The 26,178-nt window shown below is 35.1% G+C and overlaps 1 long non-coding RNA gene across 1 annotated transcript in view; it reads left to right on the top strand.

Moving 5' to 3' along the window:
* The first annotated feature begins 1,112 nt into the window (after window positions 1–1,112).
* The window catches only part of LOC131825177 (uncharacterized), a 104,860-nt gene continuing 79,794 nt past the window's right edge, over window positions 1,113–26,178 (top strand). Inside the window, exon 1 of the long non-coding RNA XR_009351151.1 lies at window positions 1,113–1,225. This is a non-coding gene — a long non-coding RNA (uncharacterized LOC131825177). The remainder of the gene's footprint in view (window positions 1,226–26,178) is intronic.

Below are 26,178 nucleotides of genomic sequence, written 5' to 3'. Positions count from 1 at the left end.
ATTACTTAAAAATAAAATTTAAAAAGTGAAACCAATCTTTCCTTTAAAAACCCATTGATGAATATTAAAGAAAACCACAGTACTAGCACCTAACTCTTGCTAACATTTCATACATTTTATAAAGTATTTTTTGTGTCTTTAGGCTTATTTTATGTACCTGTAATGATACATTTTTAATACTTGTTTCACTTGGCATTAAATGACTAGCATGCTTCAGATTGCTTTATGATCTTTAGAAACATTTTTTATTGACTATATACCTATCAACAAAATCAATTATCACTGAATGACTAACTCAAAGATGTCAAGGAATTATTATCTAGTTTGTAGATTATTCAGAACTCTTACTGTTTGAAATTCCCCTGATTGTTACAATTTTCAATAAATTGTTTAAGAAGACAAAGACGACAAATTCAAGTCAATAAAATTTTTCTCATATATAATCTACTTGATACAGCTATTTTAGGAGAGAAGCAAAACTAATTTAGGAAGCTATCCTTAAATTCTCAGGCTAGGGGCACCTGGATGGCTCAGTACCTTGAGTGTCAGACTCTTGGTTTTGGGATCAGTTCATGCTCTCACAGTGGTGGGATGGAGTTCAGCATCAGGGTCTGTGTTCAATGGGGAGTCTGCCTGAGATTCTCTCTCTCCTTGTGCCCTTCCCCCTGCTCACTCTCTCCCTCTCAAATAAATAGATAAATGTTTTAAAAAATTTCTGAGACTACACTTGCCATGATGAGCATTGACTAATGTATAAAATTGTCAAATCAACATGTTGTACCTCTGAAACTAATACATTTTATGTCCATTGTACTTAAAAAAAAAAATTCTCAGACTCTCACTCATTGTGTTGCCAATATCTGAAGTCTTCAAGTAAATGGGAGGGGCCTGAGAAGGTTAGTTGGCAGAAGAACAAAAATGTTTTGAGAAAGGGGGTAAAGAGACTCTCTCACCCCCTTAAGGAGGGAAATAGTACTCAGAAAGAAAAGCAGAAAGCTGCTGGTCTCAAAATTGCACAGAAGGTACATACTTTTCTGGAAGCAATAGCGCAAGTTGGTCACACCTTTCTTGAATAATCTAAATAGTCTCAGTTGGCCAGGGGAAAACCAAAATGAGATCAGGGAGACCAAGGAAAGGAAGTAATTTCAAGAAGTAAGATGAAGTCATCAGGATCAAATATACTAACAATGTTGAAGAAATGAAAGAAAAACTTCCAATGGACTTGGTAAGAAAATTATCTTTGAAGGGCCTCCAACAGAATAATTCTAGTAAAACTGTGAGAATAAAAAGTTCACATTATTAAGAAGGTAAGGAGTAGGTAAAGAATTAACGGATGCAGAAGAATTCAGTGAGGAGGAAAAGACAATCTCTGAAAAGGGAAACTAAAACAGCAAGTTGCTTCAGCAATTGAGGAGAAGTTAAGTTGAGTCAGAGGGTTAGGTCATTTTTTCTACCAGTGCAAAGAAGGAAGATATATATGCTGATAAAGACACAGCTTCAGATCTCTATCTACAGTAAATTACTTAAGTAGAACAGGGAAAAGCAGGAGCTCAGAATATATGATCAGTGAAGGAACTAATATAAGGTGAAGAGGTATACACTGGGAGGCTTCAAGTGAAAATTTGTCTTCAAAAATATGTTAGGGCCTGGGAGAATTTTAAAAAGAAGGCATAAAAGGATGACAAGTAATATTAAATCTGAATGATGCTTAATAGGATAACATTTATAGTCGATCAAATCTTTATGGTTCTAAGTATTCCTCCAACAATGCTCGGCCCAGGCAGAGCAGGGGAAGACAAAACTCAGAAGAGGTGGAGGAGTGAGAACCAACTTGTACAGCTCTGATGAGGGGTCTAAGCCGCTTAAAAAACACAGATCATCAGAGCACAGAAACTTCACATGTACTTTGTCGCATCTCACATATTAAGAGATAAGAAAGTTGAGAAATTTATCTAAGGAATATAAGCTCTAATCTTATTCTGTTATGTATATAGATATCTACTATTTCCAGAGTTTTAAATATATATATATTCTCACTTCAGAATGTGAGAGCACTGGCTTTGAATTCTGAGGTAACTATGTTGAAATTTTCACTATCATTAATTAGCTAGTCATGTGATTCCATGAAGCTCAGCCTTAGTTTCCTTATGTAGAAAATAGAATCATGCTTCACTTGCTGGGTTTTCAGTATTAAAAAGAATATAATGTCACTAATAATACTTGATATATATGAGATATTTAATCTGCTATTTTGTGCTATTTTTATGACAATATAAATGGAAAAAAGTCTCAAAATCCTTAATATACTTTTGATAAATCTACCTGACCAAAATGTTGTTAACTAGTTTCAAAAACTGCCTTTTTTCCCCCCTACTTTTGCATTCAATAAATGATACATTTGAGAGATTTCCTTTGGGTTTCACAGTAAATTGGCAAAGTAATGATTTTACATTTGGTTCTTTTCTTAATGTCTAATGGAAGTAAAATAACTTCCAGATTATTTCAAATGTGCTGAAAACATAAATAGCAATAGTTTGCCAGCTGCAAAATTGATGCTGAAGGTGCTTAAATGGCACAGAGAATGTTTAATGCCCATAATCACAAGTCGATTCAGTGCTGCCACTTGGCTAAAAACATGAGTTAGTGTTTTGAAGTAAGTAGAACTCAAGTAGCATCTCTCCCTTGAGATAGTCTGCAAAGAGGAAACTTTGAATAATCACATATTTTATATGATCTGTACCAGCCCTAGAGACTCTTCTTGTGTTTTTCCCAATAACCCCACCCCATGTGAATTTTAAGGATCATAGACCTCTAGATGGCACCAGCCTCTAGATGGCACTTTTACATTCTTCATAATTCTATTTGTGGTTTATTTTCTCCATGAACAGACCTGTTGGTGACACAGAGACAGCGATTGTATTTTCTCCAGTGAATTAACACCTTATAGGCAAAATTTAGATATTTCAAATATATGCCAGATCCTGAAATATCATTTCAACATAATTTTCCCCTCCCATGAATGCTAATTCATGGGAAAATTATTAAATTTTAACACTTGCCATTTTAGTTCTTCCATAAACTTTCTGATACCTCTCAGATGAACTACAAAACAAAACAAAAAAAACCTTTTATTTAAATATCTCCTTCAGTTAGAAAGCATCTGCCAGCATCTTTGTGTTTACATATCCTCAGTGATACTCCATACTTGTCACCAAACCTACTGTATCAGGACTCACAATTTTGCTTTCGTTTAGTTGATCAAATGCTTAGGATTATACATATGAACTATTCCTGTTAATTTCATTGTTGGTATACAGACTGTGATACTAATACTAATACTGATACTAATACTATGATTATAATCTCCTTCTCCTATGTATCATCTTCCAAATAAAACTAATAACGCCTCTTTCCCCTTATGATCCCCAAATACTGAAATCCAGTGAGAAAGAATGAGTAGAAATCTGTTAGACAGGCCATCTTACAATCAGCTTTTTGTCTGCTCTGTAATTGAACTAATGTGCGTTTACTCCTCGGTGAAGCATAGAAACTGCACTAGGTGAATTGTACAAAGAAAACCTAATCTGCAGCAATAAGAAGATCACAGGGAATGGCATCCAAAGCCATGACTCCCAGAGCAAGGGTGGATTGGTTCCTTTTCTTTAGGGTTAAGATAAATATTTAGATAAGGAGACCTGGTCATAAGACATAGAGGTGGGCATAGGGTTGCATGTATGTGCTTTAAGGAAACCTGACTATACACACATTTTATGTTATGTAAATAAGGCTTGGGCTCCTCCTTGAGTGGAGATTTTGGTATTTTGATGAGGTAAAGGTAATTGTTAGTTATTCTAGAGGTCACTCCATGGTCTACCTGTGCAGGGCAAGTGTGAGCCTGGTATGAATCTCAAACTGGTCTAGGTGGTCTGGGTGTTCTGGATTGCCTGGAGGTCTTGTCAGGGCAGTCCCTATTGTTAGAGAGGCAATTTGGTTTTCTATTTGCCTGAGTTAAGAGATAAGTTGGAAAGAAGAACTTAAGGAAAAATGTGGGACAGAGGTCGGTGAGTACAAGCAGGTAGGCAGTAAAGTTTCAGGTCTTGGGGTTTAGATGATAACACCTCCATCCTTTCCTTTTATTTCCCTTCCTCAAATACAGATAAAACTTAAGGTGGAGGAATTCAGTATTGAAGCTGTGTAGAAGTTTTTTTGTACAAATTTGCTTGCTTAACAACCTGTCTTCTCCTTTTAATATGAAATATGAATATGAAAACCTTTTAGTATGCCCTTCTGCCTTTACTCCAGATTCTATTACTTGTCATTGCTTTAAGGGACAGGCCAAAACCCAGAGTTCTTTTCTCTATCATTTATCGTTAGCTTCTGTCCTTTTAGTAGCGCTTGGTCTTATCATTCTAAAGTCTTTCTCCCCCTAAACAACAACAAAACAAGCTCTTTCTAAATCCTATCTTCTGTTTTCATTATGCTTTTATGTCTTTTCTTTTTAACAAAGTCAAGGTTCCCAAAAAATAAGATACACTTGGGGTACCTGGGTGGTTCAGTTGGTTATCACATGACTCTTGATCTCAAGGTCATGTGTTCAAGGCCTGTGTTGGGCTCCACACAGGGCATGGAGCCTACTTAAAAAACAACAAACAAAAAAATAAAATGCACTTACTGTCTCAAGTTCTCCACTTTCCATTAATTTTTAACCCATGAGAAAGGCAGATAGCAGAACAACAGAAATCTTACATTAAAACACATTTTCTCCACCATATTGCATTTTGACATTTCCCTTGGAAACAAGGAAACTTCAATTTTGAAAAAAAATGCTCCCCAGCTGATTTTCATGTGAGAATCACTATCTTAATGCAATGCCTCACAGTTAGCACTCATCATTCCCCAGTCTTCTCACTAAGATGGGTCCCAACCTGCAAATTCTATTGCCACTTTCCAGCCTTACCTTATGTGAGCTTCTTGAAGCCTTTGCACTTGTTGAACATGGCTTCTTTGCAATCTTTTCTTGCATAGACTTCCTGTGCACCATTTCCTTCCTTTCCAAGTATTGCTAGCACTGCTATCCCTCCAGCCACTCTTCTCTCTTTCTATGCTCTCTCCTTAAAGGGTCCTTGTATGGATAAATTTTTAGCTCACATATGCACTGATAACTCTCAAGAATATATTTCCAGGCCATGTCTCTTTTCTGGGTCCTAGATAAGTATACGTTTCTGCTTCATGCACCTGGCCACTTAGAAATGTATCCAAGTCCTACTTAAATTTCAAATTCTTTAGCCTTAAATATTTCATTTATTACCTGCTTATCCTTTCTACTAGCCTGCGAACTCTAGATTATATTTGTCTTATTATTCCCAGTAACTTATACTGTGCTCAGTAAAGAATCAAATATTAGAAACCAATATATTTTATGGCCATCTTGCCTGTGAATACAGTGTACATAAAGTCTGTAGCAAATGGTCAAATTAACACAAGTTTTTCTATAGAATTCTTAATTAACAGAGAAGTAACCTGAGAGTGTTCATATGGTAACTGATAAAGGAACGGTTTAATTTCTCTGGACATACTAATGAATTATAAACATGGAAAATATTTCCCTACTCACCTAAAATATGAGAAATTACTCACTCTGTGGTAACAACAAATAGTACTAGCCTCCCCATTTCAGTATCTGGAAGCGCTCTATGGAGGAAGGAAAACTGAATGGAAAAAATCACGGTCTATCTAATTAGGGGTCAGCAAACTCCAGCTGATGCTGGCAAGACAGATGGGGCCTATGGTTTGTTTTTGTGGGGCTAGCAAGCTGAGAATCATCTTTAAATTTTTAAAGGTTGTTTAAAAAAAAAAAAAAAGAAGGAGGAGAAGAGAAAGAGAGGAACAGTTTCTCTGAGTTGGCCAAGTTTAGCAATGTCAAGTTAGAGTTGTAATGCATTTATTTCAATCATGACTTGAATCAAAATGGTTGATATAAGATGGATACATACCTGTTTATCAGTTCTATCAAGTAATTTAATTCATAATATTTCCTTTAGATATCAGATCTATCCCAAATACACTAGCCTTTCTTATACTGGACAAAAGTCAATGACATTTTCATATAGAATAGGAGTGGGGAAAGCATTTCTGTTTTTTGTTTTTTTTTAAAAAAGATTTTATTTATTTATTTGACAGAGGGAGAGATCACAAGTAGGCAGAGAGGCAGGCAGAGAGAGAGGAGGAAGCAGTCTCTCCACTGAGTGAAGAGCCCGATCCAGGGCTCGATCCCAGGACCCCAGGATCATGACCTGAGCTGAAGGCAGAGGCTTTAACCCACTGAGCCACCCAGGCACCCCACATTTCTGTTTTTTTAACAGTGTCTGTAGGGATGCAACTGGTTTAAGGTAACTGAAAACATTAGAAAGTACCTGATCAAAGAGATAAAAGAATCCACTATAAAATGTGTTTTGGATTTTTACCAGCCATTCAACAATTACATTTTTAAAATTTTTAACATTCACAGGGTATGTTTAATATACATTTTTAGGAGCCTGGGTGACTCAGTCATTAAGCATCTGCCTTTGACTCAGGTCATAATCCCAGAGTCCTGGGATCAAGCCCTACATTGGGCTCCCTGCTCAGTGGGGAGCCTGCTTTTCCCTCTGCCTGCTGTTCCCCCTGTTTGTATTCCCTCTCTGGTTGTCTCTCTGTCAAATAAATAAATTATATTTTAAAAAATATATACATTTTTAAAAATTAATGATTTTAACAAGTTAGAAACAGATTAAGGGAGCCAAGCTTCTTATGATGTCCTAAGTAATGTGGAAGCCCACATAGTGCAGCTGAGGCTGTGTTATAGCAGACCTCGTTCATGCCTGGATGACTTGGGTGAAGTTTAGGGGAGTGGCTTTGGGAAAGATTTGCCTTTAGCAGCCTCCTCTGTTTTCTACCATAATTACATCTTTTGCTGTGAATCAAGCCCAGATCACTGTATATGTATATGCTGTTGTTGAAATACCAATTGAAAACTGTGGCACGAGAAGTCAAGGAACATGTTATGGCAGATTCAGTACCTTTGGCTTTTCCCCTTCTCTTCCTAGGCTTCCCCACCCCCCCATTTATCTCTATCACTGTCCTAGCTATATTGTCTGGACTGAATAGCTGTATTTGATGACAACATACATGACTTGCAGAGGGAGGAGAAAGGATGCAATATTCTTCCTTGTCCCCTTTTGCCTGGGGGCCATATAGAACTGTAGGGAACATAGCTTTGTGATTTACTTGGATCACAATTGGAAAATGATTGAAATACAATCATAGACAAGTAGCATGAACTTAAATGTTAAAAAGACCACCACAGGCTTGAAGTGGAATCACTTGGCCCCAGGACAGCAAACTGAGACTCCATCACTACTTCAGCCTCTCCAGAAGTGGAATTTTAAGCCAATTAATCTGGAATTTTCTGATCATCACCAATGACAGAATCTATCACAGGGGTCTTTTAATTCCCCAGACAGTAGGGAAATGCATTTAGTAAGATCCTCTGCATTTCACCCTAAGAGAAAGTAGCCTTGCATGAAACAATCATTTCTTTTCTTTTGCTAATAGCTTCTTGTCCCACCCTCCTCCCTATAAAAACCTTCCATTTTGTACTACTCCTCAGAACTCTCCTCCACTTGCTAGATGGGATGGTACCTGATACATGAATGGCTTCATAAAGCCAATTAGATCCTCAAATTTACTTTTTTTTTTTTTTTTTAAACAATGTAAAGAACGCACCAAAGACTAATATCCAGGTTTATAGAATTATGACAATGGTACCAAAAATTGGAGTTTAAAACTGAGTTAAAAATAAATATAGACTTTAGGCAGGGAATACTCAGGGCAGGTATGTTATGTCCAGAAAAACTGTAAATGAAGCTCACTGAATTGAAATAATGACAAAATGAAACCTATTTGATTGACGAGTTTTGTTACATACAAAGTACTTGAAAAGACTGTGGTTTTATGAAAGAGAAAGCAAAACATACCAACTGAGGTCATAATAATTTCACTAGGAGTATAAGAGATAGAAGAATAGGAGTTAAAATATGACACATTTGTATAAAATTCCAGAACCATAAGAAGACACTTCTCAGGAGTTTCTAGATTACAGACAAAAATTTGTGGAATAGATATATTTATCTAGATCAGGAGTAAGAACTTGGTCATAGTAAAGGGTTACATACAATATTGGAAATAAAAGAACTTCCCACTACAGTCTGCATTGTAATTGCTCACCTAACAACTCTCTGGAAAAGATCGTTTACACTTCACATACAAAATACTAGTTGAATTGTTGAATAAATACTATTTATTCCAAAGAATAGTTAAATGTAGACTGAATGTAAGTTGGTCTTACTGCCTGGTAAAAATCTTTAGCACTCTGTGTGTGAAATAAAGTAGTTTATAAAGCTTTAGCAAACAAGATTCCTTTCCAAAGTTGACGGGAAGGTTACAAAAATCCTAGAAGGGCTTTGAAAAATCACTGACTCACATAGAAAATTCATGAAAGCTGAGACCAGATCAAATTAAATAGGCCCAACTCAACTCAGCATTATAAAAGATTTTCCAAAATACTTCTCAAGTGAAATATACAGGCAGCAACTTTGTTTGTATACAAAATCACTCAGGTGCCTCTGGAAATCAGTTACTGTGAAGTGCAAAGCTAAATCTCCAATTCATACATATATTATTTGAAAATTATGAAGAGGATGGCCAAGCAAGGCATAATAATAAAAAAATCCAGAGTTAGAGAAATGGACTGTGGCTTTTCAGTGATTTTAACCACTTATTATATGTGCATATAGCATATGTGTCCCTAAATACTGATAGTCACATAAAGTCTTATTAATTTCCCTCATCAGGAAATATATATATCCCTATATAATAGATTCACTTATTCAAAAATAATTGAATTTTGTTCTTTTCTACACTGAAACTGTTTTTGAGGGGGAAAAAAAAAAGAATTTGCAGAGATGGTGAGGAATGGTAGTGATGGCTCAGAATAGAGGAAAGTGGGATGCCTGGGTGGCTCAGTGGGGTAAGCCTCTGCCTTCAGCTCAGGTCATGATCTCAGGGTCCTGGGATCGACCCCCAAATCGGGGCTCTCTGCTCAGCAGGGAGATTGCTTCCTCCTTTCTCTCTCTGCCTCCCTCTGTGCCTACTTGTGATCTCTGTCTGTCAAATAAATAAGTAAAATCTTTAAAAGAAAAAAAAAAGAATAGAGTCAAGCAATAGAGAAAATATTTATGGCAAGAATCGAATTACCACATTAAAGAAAATTACTACTGGAAAAGTTTTCAGAAATGTCAGCTAGTTTGTCTTCTCTGTCTTTAGGCAAAGTATGTTGGAAAAACCATCCCATACTCCTCTTAAAGGATAGCAGATAAAAAGATTTTCCAAGCTTATATCCAAGGCTTAAGAGACCCTTCTGTCAGCAGATCCTTCCAGATATCTAACTGAAATCCCATAAGCTTTAGTTTAAATCTATTTGTTCCAGTTAGAACACAGAGAAAATAACTTGTTATAATGACCTGTAATAAGAAAATGTAGTACAACTCCTAAAAAAGAACAAGGAATATTCTCAAACTGAAACTGTCATTCAATTACGTTAATCCATATATATATATATATATATATATATATATATATATACATATATATATATATATATATATATAGTTGTTGTTCAGTCTTTAACTCTTTTCTGCAAAAACCATCATGAAATTCTATCATATTTTTAAAAGACATAATTTTAAAGATTGTCATAGAGACTTTTGGGAATGGTAGCGTCACTGTACAGAAAACAAACACACATTTTAGCGTAAAGTATAAATCAAAATGAGTTTCTTGAGCAACGTAAACTAATCCATTTAAGAGTCTGTGATGGACAGTTAGCTAGTGTATTCTTTCTCTTCTCTATTTCATTCTTTTTGAGACATTATTGTTTAGCTTCAGTTTCTAATTGTTTTCTGAAACTAAGTCTTTAGGAGAAAAAGAACAGAATGACTAGCATATTTATTATGTTATTTATAATTACATGGGACAGATCATTTTAATTCTGCTGGCATCACTTCAATTATATGGAAAGGAAACAGATTCAAACCTAAAGGTTGCAACACTTTGCAGAAATTTAGCACTTACTTCCACATTCTTTTTATTACTTATTTGTTTATACCTTTATTTTTGTGAAGTTTCAAACACGTTGATTTTATCTTTTGCATTTGGAAAGTTAAGATCATTGAAACATCACAGATTTTGAGAGAGGAACTAAGAGTTATAAATCTTTTTATCTTTTGAGACTCATTAACTTGATTGCTTATGTTTTGATTTAAAAGATTATGTTACAACTTGTTTGGAGTGGGTTAGGATTTGGGCTTTTGCCCCCAAGAAATTATATTTTAAAGAGGACTGGACATAGAATTTCACTCTGAGGATTATAATACTCATTGGCATATTTGGTTATGTTCACTTGCCTTTTTTAGGATTCTTCTTTTTTTATTTTTTTTAAGAGAAAAAATAGTAACTGAAACATTATATCAGTGTGAGGAAATGTCTTCTACTATGTCTCCTGATCTTCACATTTAGAAAATAATCTGTTTTATTCTCAGGATTGTAGTCTGGTAGTTGAAATTTTGAAAAGCGCTATAAATAAATAAAAGAAAATTCAGATTTCTATTTTGAATTAAGTTTCTATTTTGAAAGGTTTCTATTTTGAAGAAGAATAGGATACAGGGAATTTAAACATATATTTTCATAACATTTGAAAGCATTCTGGATCACTCCTGATAAGTAGCTGTCATTGAATTCTCGATAAGGAAGGGCAACTACTCATTGACTGCTCTGAAGTTATATAAGGCAATATCTTTAAAGGCTTATTGATGTAAGAATGGGAAATAGTGACATTTGAATCCATGGAAATTTATGCTACTCCAGGAACTTTTTTTTTTTTTTTTAAGCATTTTTATGGTAGAAGAAAATCATGCTCATTATGGAACAATCACTAAACTCTTTGTGGTGTCATCATCTGCCCACAGTCCTTCGGCCTGATTGTTGAGACTGACTCAAAAATGCCAGATGCATTCCTCCCTCCCTTTCATTATCCCTCATCACAATTTGGGTTCTTACCAACAGACACAATTGACTCTAAGTCCTTTTAAGTACATTGGGCCCATATACAATTGTGACATATTTTGAATACTTTCCCAAAGAGGTTACTCTACTTTCCTGTAAGTCAAGGGTGTAGTTAGGTACTTTGGAAAGAAGTGGATATATGTAATTCCACAAATCCCAAAGTCCTGGCTAGTCTTAGAATCAAGCTCTACAACAATATCCAGTTTTGCTCTATTTCCATGCATGTAGGAAGATAGTAATTGCATGTGATCTGACCTGGATCTTAATATATAAGTGGAAAATATTGTGTATCTCTTCAAGGGTGGACACATTTAAGAAGCAGGTGAAACTCCAAATTTCTTCCCTCTGGGGTTGACTTAGTTATAGAACCAGATGGTTTTACAACTTTCAAGAAACATTAATAGGGGGAAGTACCGATGTTGTGTGGCTAAATGCCTGGCACCATTTTTATTCTAGTCTTTATCCGACCTACTAATTACCAGGGTGGCCCTTTTTTTTTTTTTTTTTTTTTCCTTCCTGGTAGGGTAAGAGCATCCATTTGAGGTTTGAATTTCCTCTAAGTATTGATTTTAGAATTTTTATTTCTCCATATTTATGGTTTTGGGTTTTTACCTCTGTACTGTCAGTGATAGTAAGTATTTCAACCTGTGTATTCACCGTAAACCTTAGGGAGGCTGCTATTGAGCTCTCCGACTTACATGGGAGGAAATATTTGATTCCGTTTCCTGACAAACTGGATGAGATTTCTCTTATGATGATCATTCACACTGCCAATGAACATGCCATATGTTTAGACACATGGTTTTATTTTTATGATCTTTAAAACTTCATTTATTTTATGTAGCCCATGGCTGAGATAATCATTTATAGGTCTCTGAGTACCAGGATTGGTGTCGGGTTTGAAAGTGGTCTGCTTTGGGTAGGAATGAAAGTATTGCTTCACTATAAGGCATGCGTTCAGAGAAGCATATGTATTATTATTAATAGGAGACTTCTTAGCAAGTTCACTTTTTATTAGTACTGGGTGGTGGTGTACACCACTATATAGGGTAGATGTAAGGGAAATGTTACCCACATATTGATTTAGAGAGACAGCATAATAGATTACATTATAGTTAGCCAACTGATGCATTGTTTCTCCATGTCACTTTTAAAATGCATGTTGTGGATTGGATTAAAAAGAGAGAGAGAGAGAAGAAAGATTATTTTCCCCTTGTTTTAAGCCTGATAGTTTCTATGTTAGAGTACTATCAAGACAAATGAATAAACTAGAGAAGCTAGGGAAAAAATAATTAAAATGAATTAATATTCAATCTTTATTCATAAATGCTTTTGGCAAAGGATTTATAAAACCCCACTGGGGCATCTTGAGGATGAAATTTATTTTCTCTCTTACTGTCAGATAAATTAAAATAATTCTTAGTTCCAAAGGGTCAGAACAAGCATAAGGCCCACTATACTAGCTCATGATTCCAAAATAATAGACATATGGAGACACTACTATTGTTAGCCAATATCCTAGAGATGAACCAACGAGCAAGGCACAGTCTTCTCTTCAAGACTCCAGGGATTACTTGGGTTAACAAAGAATACCAGCAGGGCAGAATATTTTAGTGATGCTAGGATGCATCAGGAAAAAAATTTAAAAGATGAGACCTTAGAACATTTAATGATTTTTGTGCTTCATATCAGAGTGCTTCAAAAGGAACTAGCTAGTGCAAAATGCTAATGGGTAGTATGATTAAAGGTTTTAAATCTGGTATTAAAGGAGAAGTTGGGGGTTGAGACTTATTTTTCTTAGTTCTACAGAAAAGATAATGGTTCCTAAATTTTGTAACTGCTATGTAATAGATCCCACTAGCAGTCCTTCTCATTTTATTTTTAAAATATTTGCTGAATAAAGCATCCAGGGAAGATTTTCTCCCTTCGTCCTTACCTGGTCTAAGGCTTCTAAAATTTTTTGCTGTTTATCATTAATTATTTTATATTTATTAACTCAACAGTCATGGTCTCAGAGGTCATGTAAGAGTATGGCTATTTCACTTCAAAAAGGAAGACTCTCTGTTCCAAGTGAAGTATAGAGCAATTTGTTTGTTGGGTATCCCAAATTGAATTCTTTGCTTGGCTCTAGTCTGATCTTGGATATCCAGGATAATATTTACCCAAGGCTCAGGCAGACTTTAGGGATAGCTTTTATTCTCATTGCATTCTTCATATCTCATGGAAACATCTATTGGGAAAAGAAATCTACATATTGTTTCCTAAACTCTACCTTGTTGGCCATCAGTTAGTGACAGGAGGGCTGCAGCTACAGATACCGACCCATTGCTGCTCATGGAAGAGCTGTACTTTGTTTCGTAATGCAGTAATTAGAACTGGTAAGAACAGTCTTCTAATCCAAAGTTGAGTTTTCAAAGGGAATGTTTTGTTATCCTTTCTTTAAAATGTGTTTTTTAATGAGCTGACACTACTTTTTGAACAGTAAACACATTAAGTGTCTATTATAACCATATCAGCTTGAATTTGATTTGTTCAGAAGCAATCTACCCTGCTTCTGAAACAGAGCCAATTACCTTTGATAGATATTTTCCTGCTTTTCACAGGTTTGTAAAAGACAAAGCCATAAAATAAATTACCTCATTTGGATACTTTGGCGTTCGTTCATACCCAGTCTATCTAGAAGTTATTTTGCTCACAAGTAGGCATTCTATGTACTGTAGGATAAACTACAGAGTTTATTTTGCCTGAGGCAGTTCTTTATAATTACTACTTTTTTTTTTTTTTCAAAATAAAATAATTTACTTTATGTTCCATGAAGTGGAGCTTGGACACTTGACCTCTAAGGTGCTTGTGCACTGGGCTGTATTTAATATGCCCATCCGTAGAAAACATGTGACAACATCATTACAGAGCAAAGATAGGCTGGCCTTCTATTTAGATAGCTGTCTCTATGGGACACCTCAGCTTCTACAAAATGAATTTACCTCACAGTTTTGTTTGGTAAGAAAGATATATTTATGCTCAAATGGCAGCATGGATTAGTTACCCTGCAGACTTCTTTTGCCAAGAATACAATCTCAAGCTCTGTCACTCATTTTTCAAAACATTATTTGATGGTAAAAATATTCAAGGAGGATTGCTTAAATGTCAGGCATTTTTATAGATAATATAGATTATATCCCTAGAAGAAGTTAAAACAGCAGAAAGCAGGTTATCTAGTTCATTAACTTCTGCTGGAGGAGGTCACTGAGAAGACAGGACCACTGAACTGGATCTGGCAATCAGAGGCTACTCATCCCACCTATCTTTGGAAGGTATGTCTGCCCACAACTCTCTCAGAGCTGTTTCAAGTTTGCAGCCTTGAGAGTAAGGTGCTGTGAAAACCATCTGGACCAAATATATGACGAACCCAGTGAAGGTCTCTCTATAAACCTAGGGTTCTGGCAGGCCAGTGAAGAGATCTATTAGTCTTGTGGCTGCCCAAAACAAGCCTCATATGTAAGTTCCCTTGCTTGCTAAACCTGCTACTTACCAATCTGAAGCAGCTTGCCTCTTTTTTCATTCTCTCCTTGCCCTCAATGGATGGAGGCCAATTTCAAACTTCACCTGGGAAGCACCAGATTTTTCAAATCAACAGCAATGCCTTGCAAAACTGCATCTCCTGAATTGTTGTTCTGAATTGTTCACTGGTATGATGCCATCAGTCTATATCGAGGATTGAAGCTGTCATTATGCTTATTTTATTGCTGTTGGGAAGAGTACTATTTATTTCATCATACCTTTTTATCAGGAGCCCTGGAAGAAATCACTGTCTGATCTTAACCACCAAGGTGAATTATTCTTCTTCTAAGTAATTTATTTATTTTCTGTATTTATTTATTTATTTATTTATTTATTAGATTTTATTTATTTGACACAGAGAGAGAGAGGTGGAGGGGGTAGAGAGAGAGCACAAGCAGGGAAAGCAGGAGAGGGAGAAGCAGGCTCCTCGGTGAGCAGGGAGCCTGCCTGACTTGGGGACTCAATCCCAGGACCCTGCGATCATGACCTGAGCTAAAGGCAGACACTCAACTGATTAAGTCACCCATGCGTCCCTACTCTCTATTTTAAATTGTGAGTTATACAACTCATAATTACATTTTCCCAAAAAGAATTTCTTTTTTCTTATTTTCTCACAACATATCTTTGTTGTTATTTACTATGAGTAAAGTGCTATGATGAGTGCTGGAGTTTTTCAGTTGGAATCACTTTGATAATAGTAGTTAGTATTTATTAATTCCTTCTTAGTTTGCAACACCGTTCTAAGCAGGCTAATGTATGGTCTGAAATATAATTATCACTAATTATCACTAACTTATAGGTGAGGAAACTTAGCTGTTAAGAGATGTGAACAGACTAAGAAACTTGCCCAAAGTCACAAATCTAGTTAAGTATAAAATGTCAAGTCCAGATAATCTTACTGTCTTAGCTACTACATTATGTTGCCCCTCATTTTAAATGGAAATACTATTTGACATTTTATTTTATCTCATCATATCTTACCCTATCTTATTTTACTTATAAAATTCAGAACTATGCACTTAGGCTTCAATCATTAAATATCATTTTATAGTTTGGAGGATGTATTATAGTAGGCGCTTGTTAAGTGTTAATGTACTTACATGGAGAATGTTCAGGCACAAGTGAGAAAGATATTTGGACACCCAATATCCAAGAGTTTATAAAGTTATTATTCTAGTGCTAAACCTTTCTAGATATAAAATGAAGTATTATATCGTAACCATAGGTCAAATTGAGGCAGAAGATATGTTGGCTGATTTAGGAAATTAGGAATAAGTAGAAAACAACAGCTATCAAAAGAAGACTTCAAAAGGGTGTGTTTGGGGGCGCCTGAGTGGCCGAGTCATTAAACATCCCACTCTTGTTTTCTGCTCAGGACACCATCTCAGGGTCCTGAGGTGGGGCTCTGTGCTCAGCAGGCAGTCTGCTTCTCTCCCTTTCCCTCTGCCCTTCCCACATTCATGGACTCTCTCTCTCTCTCTCAAACAAATCTTTTTTTTTTTTTTTTTAAAGGGATGTCTTTTGATTGATATATGTTACTTGTGAAAAGATTTCCTCTATATTTGAGAAAGAGAGAATAAACAGTTCTCTACCCATGATAAGTGCTCAAAGTATTTTTGATTTACTAAGGAAAAGAGGACAAGAAGTACAGAAAGGAGTTTTCAGCCTACAGTTCTATATATCTTCTGTATCATAACCCCTTATTCTTTCAGATAGCCTAGTCCTAAATGTACTAATTTGATTTTTTCAAAAAAGCTTGGGCTACAGGTTAAAGGACTTTGGTTGTTTGGCAGTTATACATGTTATACAGCTCTAATAGCCTTCATAAATATTCTAGTAAGTTTATTTTATAGGAACAAATACTAGATTATTCTTTTATTTCCTTCACAGAGTTAAAAAGGTTGAGTTTGAGACTGTTAAAATATCTGCAGAAATTTAAAATATAAGCTTCTATAAATTTTAAGCTTGAACTCATTTGAAAACCAAAAGCTAATTAGTAACAGGAGGCTAGCAGCTGATTAGTGCTCAACCAAAATGCATCAGAAGTAAAGTACTCCCACATCAGTGCTTTTTACAGTAAGCATTTGACTAATTTAAATATGTTTAAAGCTGAGAGCTGGCCGAGATCATATGCAATCCAGGTTTGTATTCAGTGTATTTCTTTGAGAAATCTTTCCTGGACAATATGGAGCAATCAGAGTGGGAAGGAATTTTGCTCCCTGGGATCCTTATCCAAAAGGTAATTGCAGGAAGACAAATAAAACTCCATTACTCTTCATGGAGTACAATTCTATGAATCTCTGAACCCAGAAACTCAATGATAGGTTTTCTTTTATTTCAATGCACTCATCATGTAAAAGGAAAAAACATTACCTCTTTGAGAATATATTAATATATTAATAATTTTATTCACCTTATATTTTTCTGAATGCTCTATATGTGTTAGGTACCACTCTAAAATGAGCTCTTATCTCTAAGATCTTGAGATGTATCAGTGAACAGAACAGAGAAACATCCTGCCTCATGGTACTCACCATGTAAACTAAGCTATATAACACTCTGTGATTATACAGCTATAATTGGACTGAAGATTATTAGGAAGAATGCTTTTTTCTAAGCTTAGTCATTACATAAAGAAAATGCACAAAATTATATCTAACTTTGTAAGAATAAAACAATATGAACTAGATATTTAAAGTTTCCTTTTCCCCACAATAGCAGGGTATAATAATTCAATTTCCCAATATAGCTCCTGAATTCTGTTTCCACACTGTAAGCTTCAAGTTAGCAGATTTTTTAAAAAGCTATTCCTTTTTTTTTTTTTTTAAGATTTTATATATTTATTTGACAGAGAAAACACCAGCAGGGCGAGTGATATGCAAAGGAAGAGGGAGAATCAGGGTCCTGCTGAGCAAGGAACTTGATGCAGAGCTCAATCCCAGAACTCTGGGATCATGACCCGGGCCAAAGGCAGATGCTTAACTGACTGAGACACCCAGGAGCCCTTAAGTTTACAGAATTTTTGTAATTATTTATAATTCTCTGTATGTCATATTCTCTCTGTCTCTGTCCTTTCCCCGTTTTCCTGACATTCAAGTAATATATCTCCCAATTTGCCTCCCCTTTATCCTGTTAATGATTATAATTTTTCTGTACCCATCTCAGATTTCAGTTCCTCCAGGAAAACTTCTCAGTCCTGAGTATTCCTTATCACATCTTGGTTACTTGTCACTCTCCTAATAGGCCTAGGGACTAAATTTAAGTTTGTATTATCAGAGCTGAACATAGTATCTGGCACATGGTACATACTCAGATATGGTTTAAAGATGGATGTTGATAGACGGATAGAATAATTGACATCTGATATTCGGATCCTGCCAAAATTTGAATTCTGCCCATACTTTCAGCCTTATCTTTTTAGTTGCTCCATGCATAATCAATCAATCTCGCCCAAACAAATTATTCTATTCATAGTTCCTTGATAATGGCTTTTATACCTTTGTCTGTTTGCCACTAAAGCATAGCCAACAACATTCTATGTCAAATCTCAAATCCAATTCTACCAATTCCATGAAGTCTTTTGTGACACTTTGAATTTAGGTAGCACTTAGTGATAGTGTGACTTGTAGACAATTAAATGACAAAAAATTAAAAATGAAACTTGGTTATTAATGTGTATCCTTATGGGAAGGCCTAAAATCCTTTGTTTGTAAACATTTTCGTTGTGTGGTTTATCGTACATTATTAACAGTATACAAAGGATTTTTTTAAATCCTTGATGGTTGTGGAGACTTTAAACAATAGTTATTATTGAAAATAGAGAAGAAAACCCAGAGCTACATACATGCTCATTTCTTTTTTATCTCACTCTTGTTCTACTTTATTGTGAAAGGTGATAGAGTCAACATAGTTTTAGAAGATTTCTAAGATATTTGTAGATATTGTTTTAAAATAAAATGATAAAAAATTGGGGCTCCTGGGTGGCTCAGTGGGTTAAAGCCCCTACCTTTGGCTCAGGTCATGATCTCAGGGTCCTTGGATCGAGCCCCATATCGGGCTCTCTGCTCAGCAGGGAGCCTGCTTCCTCTCTGTCTCTCTCTCTGCCTGCCTCTCTGTCTACTTGTGATCTCTGTCTGTCAAATAAATAAATAAAATCTTTAAAAATATATTAAAAAATGATAAAAAATTAAAAAGGTTTTGAACTTTTTTGTATTAAAATTAATTAACCTGTCTCATAATTTAAATTGACCATGCAGAAAACATCACTTGATAGCAATTTTAGGAATGAGTGACAGTGATAATAGATTTTTAATCTAATTGAGGGAGAAGATCCCTAGTGGAAGGAAGACACAACTTGAATGATTTTGCAATATGAGTGTAAGTACTTAAATATTATCCTAGTGGTAATACCAGTGATTTGAGATGGGCTAATTTTGATATTTGAAAGTAAACAGTGCCTGGTATTGGCTCTATTGAACACTGAGAATAATTGATTTGACTCTTAATCGGATATTATATGTTATCACTACCAGAATAATACAAATGACCATCCTGTAAATTTGCACAAATCAAATGATCCCAGGCATGTGGTTTGCAAGGGAGTTAGTAGTGCAACTAAAATTAACATAGATGGGGTGCCTCAGTGTTTCTGTTGGTTAAGCATTTGACTCTTAATTTTGGCTTAGGTCTTGCTCTCAGGGTCCCGAGTTCAGGACCCATGTTTAAGTGGGCCCCATAGTGTGGAGCCCACTTAAACAAACAAACAAAAACATGGGTAAACTTAACTTACGTAAAAATGAAAATTACCCGGTTCACTAAATTGAAGAAAGAGCAATGGAACCAAGCTTCAGGAATGTAGGTCCCACACATCTCCAAGGACTTCAGGGACTATAGTATACTCTCTTTTCTTTCTCTTTCTTTCCAAGGTGAGTTCAATATAGCTAACCACTAAACTTCACAAAATAGAACTGTGTTGGCTGGCAAATCTTGAGCTCAGTCTTTATAGCTTTATAACCAAGTGATCCCCAAGGGATTTTTTTTCCCCCAACTACAAACACACACAAACAAAAAACACAAGTATCGAAATAAAACAAAAGCCTCAGAAAATCACTCTGGAGCCACTTAGAAAAGTGTTCACCTATTGGACTAACTATATATGGGCTTGAAGATGTTGTAATTATGATATGGTCTGAATGGGTCATAAAGGAACACCACGATTAGATTACAGATCAATGTAGCAATTTGAAGCCATTACTGGAATCACATAGTTCAAAGGAACCATTTATCAAAGGATGGGGTTTATTTAAAAAAAAAAAAAAATTGGAGGAGGTACTGAGAAGAAAAAAAGTTATGTACTATTACGAGTGAAGGGACTATGGCCTTTTAATTCTGGGTTTCCGCTTTCCATAGGTCCTTAGCTTGTGTTTGTGGGCTACTAAAGGAGAGTACAGGATGGATTACTTGGAAGAAAGAAATTAAAGGACTAAGAGTCAGTCAGGCACCAGCAAAATGGATTCAGAGTCAGTTTTCACATTGCAGTAAGGAGGTGAAAATGAACCAGAAATCTGCTTATGTGTACTGATAAGACATGGGTATTCATATTGGAGTTTCAGGCTATGAGTTGTTAGAAGAATGGTGTTATAAACTCAGGATATTCTAGCTTTGTCCATGTTCTGTTTCATATTTAGGTGATTGACATTAGGATCCCACTACCTTGTGGATGGACCATGATAATAAACATTTTTTTCTGATTAGGATCAGTTCTCATAGATCCTTTTAGTAATTACATCTATAGGAGGCTGTGTAAACATAAAAGCCAACAGATGCCTTCTTATCTTTCTCCCTGAAATCTAGTTTAGCCATCTAAGTTTAAGAGAGATCCTATTAAAAAATAAAGAAATTGGTGGCTATTAAAATGATAGTGGTCCTTGGCTACTTGCATGTGGCAAAGATTTGGGAGAAGGATCTGCATTTAATATGGAACAAAGGATAGAAAAAAAGCAATGACTGGATGAAGGAAAAATAATAGGGACCACAGGATAATAGTCAGTAGGAGATATATTAAAAATACTTTTTTTTATGTGTGAATAAAGGTGTAGGTGAAAGAGAGTAGTAGATTAATTCTTTAAAGAGCGTCTTTATTCTAAAATCATCTCATATCTACAAATATTCAGGGACAGCTTACAATAATATTTAAACTCCTAAACTTTGTTTTCTTATCTAGACTGTAGACTTTGGTATTTATAGATTCCCAGATTGTTGGGGGGCTGTCCCAATAAAGAGTAGAAAAATTACTCAGGTAACTTTTGGGCCACATTTTTATAATCTTAATTTAAAAGAGCTATTTTTAGTACTTCCTAAAGAGCCAATAAAAAAGGATCTCAAAATTGAAAAAAATATTAGCTATTTTCCTGCTTTCACTTAAGGCTGATGTATTCCTCATGTATATTCTTACAGAGTTAATGAAATACATATTTGCAAGACACCCCATTAATAAGGAAGAGTGATTGGAAAAAGTGTCACCTGTATTTTGTTAATTTGCTGCAGGCTCACTCTTCCTGCAGCTGGCACATATTTTTAATCTTTTTATTTGGCAGGATAGAAGTATCTGTGATGGGGAAACCAATAGCAGTTCTTTCTCTTTGTAAAGGAAGGAATACTGAAAATCTGAGTAATTACAGCTCCATTTCAATTTTACTCACAGCAGTTAAATTATTTAAATGTCTCTTCTGCAGTCAAAATGAATATATTTTAGTTTACAAATATTTTATTACCATTAGAGCAAATTTGTTCCCATTATCTTAGCTTTCCAATTCTGTGTTATTAAAAATGAGAAATAACTCTCACAAAGTGATTCCAAATGAGAGTTCTGGGGCAGAATTATATACATTGATTTTCTTAGGTTCTTTGACTAGGGGGAGCTATACTATATATCAGTAGCTAAGCTACATTTATACACACACACACACACACACACACACACACACACACATATTTAATTTTAGTCAAGCAAGAAACATATTTCAGCCCCAAAATAAAATCTGTTCAGTGCATTATAGAGTTTCTGCAACAGGAGATTTAATACTACCCAGTATTATGTTAGAACCTGAGACATGACAATTTTATTGATTATATCAAGAGCTTGATGTCTTGGGGCTACTGATATTGGAAATAAACAATTAGATGTTTTTCTATTTTTATCCCATTATCTTTTGTGAGCTCATCTACATTTACTTTTTCTAATTTTTGAAAGTATAATTTTAATAACTTGAGAGCATTTACACAGAGGGTATGAAAGGAAACTTTTATGGGTTTGGGTTAGGTTCTTAAGTTTTCAGTTCTTATTCTTTTGGTCATAAGATAGTTGATTTGTCTCTGTGGTTAAGAGGAGGCAGCGTTCTTATTATAATGCTTACTATCCATCAGAATGAGGTGTTGAAGTAGCTAGAAATTTTGCTTTATGTATACATTGTATAATTTAAATACTTTGTAAACATAAGCTGAAAAGGATCAACCATACAAAGACATTTTCAGTGCTTCACCATTTGGCATTTTATATTATTAATATTTCTTATCCAATAGGATATTTGTGCTTCTAATTATGGTATAATTATGTTCTTATCAACATTTTGTGCTATTATCTCTAGGACTAAATCTTAAAGGCAGTTAAATATTTTATTGCTTACTGATTAAAAAATAGATCTATGGTTACCTCTTTAGGATTAAGAATGCAACAGCCTTAGATTATTTCTTCTCAGCCTCAAGTCTTCATCTGTAAAGCAGAAACACCAATAGATACCTCAAAACTCCATTGTGTTTACTAAATCTGAAAAATGTAAGTAAAACACTTAACACAAGTCTAGGAACCCAATACTCATTTCCTACTTCCCCTTATCTAAGCTAATAATAAGGAAAATGATCACTCAGCCAGTTTCTTATTCTCATTCTACTGAGTTTCAGTATTAGAGTCAACTTTGTGTAATAAGAATGAATTTCAATGTTTATAGCCTTATTGGGTTTAATTTGATTTGCTTTTGGATCTACATTCAATATCAGTTATTATCAATGTCCACTTTCTTAATTTTGCAATTGATGATGGAAAATTCATATGATGTCTGTGATTTAACTTATGCATTATAGGACAACTGCAGTTCAGTCTAAGTTCATAGGGCCTCTTACAACCCAATGGCTTTCTACTTTCTGCTATTTATAGACCCGGAGCAGGTAGATCTGACTCCTGGGCTCCAGACTCTGTTGGCACAATGTATGCGTAGTCCTTTCTGAGAATTGCCTACTTGCTGAGATTTGCCCTGTAGAGTTGCCTAGTACACTAGGGACTTCTCCGTCTCCATTCTAGGCAGCCTTGCCCTACATTGCCACTCTTTTTTTAAGAAAGAGACAGAGAGAGCAGGTGGGGGGAGGGGCAAAAGGTGAGAGAGAGAGAGAATCTTCAGCAGGCTCCACACTTAGCACAGAGCCCTATGCAGGGCTCCAGCTCATGACTCTGAGATCATGACCTGACCTGAAATCAAGAGTTGGACACTTAACTAAGCAAGTCACCCAGGCACCCATATGTTGCTACTCTTAAAGACAATTTCCACTCTCTTCCTCTCTCTCTATAAAACCCAGCATCCACTCTTTAATAGGATAGGCTTTAACCAAATATATAAATCAATTCTATTAAATGTCTTCCACTTTCAGCCCTTCCAAACATTATGAAGCAAGTAAATACAATACCATATGCTGGAATTTGAGGGAGTTTATGGAATGCAGGTAGAAAATACACACACTATTATATCAATAAACGGCCTTTCAAAAATTGAGAAGAAATATATACTATAAATAAATCTTCCGACTTCATAAACATTTCAGTGAAAATTCTGGAATTAAACTGAGGAAGCCAATCCAGATAGACTCACTTTATAGCAGCAATTACTTCTATATTCCCATTTTAGTTTCTTATTTATCTACAAAGTTATGTCTATTGGAATTTCACAGGAAATTCAGAATCTTTGGGAGTGACCATTAAATACCTGCTGTAACCCAATGTTTTGTACTCAATATATGTTGAATATATTGTTTTGAGGTAATTCAATGATGAAATAAAAAGCCCATTTTTTCCTTTTTTTAAACATTAACATATAATGTATTATTTGTTCCAGGGATACAGGTCTGTGATTCATCAGTCTTACACAATTCATAGCACTCACCATAGCACATACCCTCCCCAGTGTCCATCACCCAGCCACCCCATCTCTCTCATACACCTCCCCTTCAGCAACCCTTAGTTTGTTTCCTGAGATTAAGAGTTTCTTACAGTTTGTCTCCCTCTTGGTTTCATCTTGTTTCACTTTTCTCTCACTTCCCCTATGATCCTCTGTCTTGCTTCTGAAATTCCTCATATCAGTAAGAGCATATGATAATTGTCTTTCTCTGATTGACTTATTTCACTCAGCATAATACCTTCTAGTTCCATCCACATTATTGCAAATGGCAAAATTTGGGGGTTTTGATGGCTGCATAGTATTCCATGGTGTGTGTGTGTGTGTGTGTATACCACATCTTATTCATCTGTTGATGGACATCTAGGCTCAGAAAGCCCATTTTTAAACTACTTACTTTTCAAATAGAGGACAAGATTAAAACAACAACAACAACAGGTTTACCTAATCAGATGTATAACTTCCAACAGATCATTTGTCATTTAATGTAATATAGTCAAAAAAGAGAGTTATAAACTAATGTTCATGATTCTTGGCTTCTAGGTAAGCCTCTGTCACTAGATAGATGACCATAAGAAAATTATTACATTTTCTGTTTCTATTTTCAAAATAATAATACAGTGACAATCCCCTATATTCCTACTTACTTTATATAATTGCTATGAAGATCAAATGAGTCAATGTGAATGTTGGGGTTTAATGTACAAAGTTACAGAATAATGTTATGAAACATTCACCTATTCAAGTATGTAAAAAAAGAGACAATGCAAATATGTCTATTATATTAACACACTAGTACATTACAGATAACTTAGAAGGACAAAAAGGTTGATTTAGACTCATGATTTAAATGATTTAGATGGTTATTAGATTATTGGCAAACTAAAGAATAAACTTTTCTGTTGACTAATTTTGAAAATGTCCCTTGCTGGGGATATTATTTGTCCCGAGTGTTATTTATTGATGGATTTTACTCAGTTCTGGAGTAAGGTGGTAATGTCAATCTGAAATATGAACTGATATTAAGGTGATAGAGTTGTTTGTGTACTATGGCATTGTCTATACTAACAGGTTGTTTCCTAGATTACCACAAGGAATGCCACTATTAGGAAATTATAGAGCACATCTGCAAATTGTCTTTATCATCTGAAATAACACTAAGAAAGACAATATCTGAGATATTGTATCTATCATAAGAAATAGTATTGCTGTGTAATGGGTAATTTTATGTGTCAAGTTGGAGAGTGTTTCTGGATGAAATATACATTTAAATTGGTGAATGCTGGGTACACAAATTGCTCTCTATAATGTAGGCTGCCCTCATCTAATCATTTCAAGGCTGAATAGAACAAAAAGACCATTCTATAGGAGCAAGAGGACATTCTCCTGCAGACTGCCTTCAATCTTCATTTACACCTCTGGCTCTTAAATCTCCAGTTTGCCAGCCCACACTGTAAATTTTGAACTCATCAGTCTATAATCATGTGAATCAATTTCTTATAACAAATCTCTTTACACACACACACACACATTCTCTTGGATTTGTTTCTCTGGAGAACCCCAACTAATAAATACAGCATGTTGTCAACTTTTTGAGAAGTAATGAAGAGAAATATTCTGTTCATCAAAACTATGAAAGAAATATCCTACCTTACTCATTTTTAATGTTGATGCTTCTTGAGCAGAAGGACTTCAATATGCCAAAGTGAAATGAGAAAGATGCATATTACATTTAATATGTATATGAAAATTATAAATAATGTGGGAAGAATAGACCAAAAAAAATTCCAAGTGGATGTAAATGAAAAAATGCATTACTTAATAGCCAGTTTCTCCTTAGAATGTCAATACCTTTATTGACACTATTCAGTTCATTATCTGAATTGATCTGATATTTTAGTGTGGAAAATTTTCAGAGATTATTGTACCACATTCTAAATAATTCAATAACAGAGATTTTAAACCTTCTAGTTATAATTTGAATTTTGTTTGGAGAGCTAGAGAGATAAGGTAATTTTATACTTGTTCAACATGGCATCATTGTCATCTTACCAAAGTAAGAAATGGAATGGATGACCTCTAAAACCTCTCACATCAGGATATTTTTATCACAATCAGGCAAGCTTTGTGCATAGAGCCTACAAGATATTAAAATTTAGAATATTAAATAATAAGATCACATACAACAGCATTTCAATACCATTAGCTTCCAATAAATCAAATTTGCGAGAATTAA

This window comes from Mustela lutreola, chromosome 2, assembly GCF_030435805.1.
Source record: "Mustela lutreola isolate mMusLut2 chromosome 2, mMusLut2.pri, whole genome shotgun sequence".
NCBI lineage: Eukaryota > Metazoa > Chordata > Mammalia > Carnivora > Mustelidae > Mustela > Mustela lutreola.
Note: the sequence above shows the minus strand (reverse complement) of the source record. Positions and strands in the feature narration are given on the sequence as shown.